Source organism: Cetorhinus maximus, chromosome 10 (assembly GCF_964194155.1).
Source record: "Cetorhinus maximus chromosome 10, sCetMax3.hap1.1, whole genome shotgun sequence".
Taxonomy (NCBI): Eukaryota; Metazoa; Chordata; class Chondrichthyes; order Lamniformes; family Cetorhinidae; genus Cetorhinus; species Cetorhinus maximus.
Window position 1 is genome coordinate 98,046,331 of NC_135888.1, and position 1,774 is coordinate 98,048,104.

The following is a 1,774-nucleotide window of genomic DNA, read 5'->3' on the forward strand; positions in this document are numbered from 1 at the left end:
TGATCATCTGCAATAATACCTCCTTATGTAGCTTGGTGTCAAATTTTGTTTTGTAACAGTCCTGTGAAGCACCTTGTGACATGTTACTATTTTAAAGGCGTTAGTCCAAATTGTTACACTTAAATCCCTTCATTGCCTTACCCCCACCTCCCCCCACCCCATCTCTGTAACCTCCTCCAACCCTGTGTGCCCCAGAACTCTACATTCCTCTGACTCAATCTGAGTTAATTTCCCCTTTCTCTACAATAGCTGGCCCATCCTTCAGTTGTTTAGGCCCCATGGACTTAATTCCCTTCTTAAACCAGTCCTCAGGACTTTCTGTAAAACCTGTCTTTTTTACCCACGTTTTTGGCTACCTCTCCTAATATCTCTGTTTGGCTCATCATCCAATTTCATCTGATTATACCTCAGTAAAGCACCTCGTGACATTTTGCTATGCTAAAGGTAATAAATGTAAGTTGTTGTAGTTATACCCCTCTCCCAAATTCACTGATGACAATCGGCCTGTACCACCTTGCTTGGCACTTGATTCCATTCATTCAGGATATTTTGGTTAAAGCAGTTAAATCTAGCCTTATTTTCACACTCCCTGTTCCAAGGTTGAGGTTAAAGTTCTTTTGTAGTATCTGTTTATCCTGTCTATACACTTAATTAAAGTAAATAATGTTTATTTGTATAGTACTTTCCACAACTTCAGGATTCTCCAAAGCAGTTAGGAACATGGGAACAGGAGTAGGTCATTAGCCATTTGAGCCTGTTCTGCCATTCAATGAGATTATGGCTGACCTACAACCTAACTCTTTATACCTGTCTTGTCTCATATTGCTTAACACCTTTGGTTAACAAAAATCTATCAAAGATTTAAATTTAACAGTTGATCTGGCATCAATTGCCATTTGTGGAAGGGAGTTCCAAACTTCTATTTTTGTATAGAAATTTTTCCAAGTTTCACACCTGAAAGTTCTGGCTCTAATTTTTAGTCTATTCCTCTTGGTCCTAGACTCCCCAACTGTAGCAAATAGTTTTTTTGTATCTATCCTGGCTGTTCCCCTTACTATCTCGAAAGCTTTGATCGAATCACCCCATATCCTTCTAAATTCCAAGGGATGCAACCCTAGTTTGTGTAATCTCTGCTCGTCATTTGATCCTTGGAGACCAAGTATTAAAACCTGTTAAACCTGCATTGTACTCCCTCCACGGCCACCATATCCTTCCTAAGGTGTCTAAGCTCACAGTACTCCAGGTGTGGTCTAGCCAGGGTTTTGTATCGCTGAAGCGCCCACTTGTATTTTACTCCTCTAAGTATAAAGGCCAACATTCCAATAGCCTTTTTGATTATTCTCTGTACCTGTTTATGACATTTTAATGACCTATGTACCTGGACCCCAAGTCTCTTTGGACTTTCACTGTCTCTAGCTTTTCACCATTTTGAAAGTACCCTGTTCTAAAATTTTTAGGTCCAAAGTGGATGACCTCACATTTGCCCTGATTGAAATCCGTTTCAACAGTTATGTCCATTCACTTAATCTATTAATATCTCTCTTTATTTAATGCTTCGACCCACACTGCTTGCAAAGCCGTCTTTCTTTCTGTCATCGGCAAATTTGGAAATGTGGCTTTCTATCCCATCATCCAAGTTGTTAATAAATACAGTGAATAGTCGAGGCCGCAACACAGATTTTTGAAGAATACCTCTAATCGCACCCTGCTTTACTCTCTTTCTCCTGCCACTTAGCACATCCCCTAACCAGGTCAATAATTTGACTTCAATTCC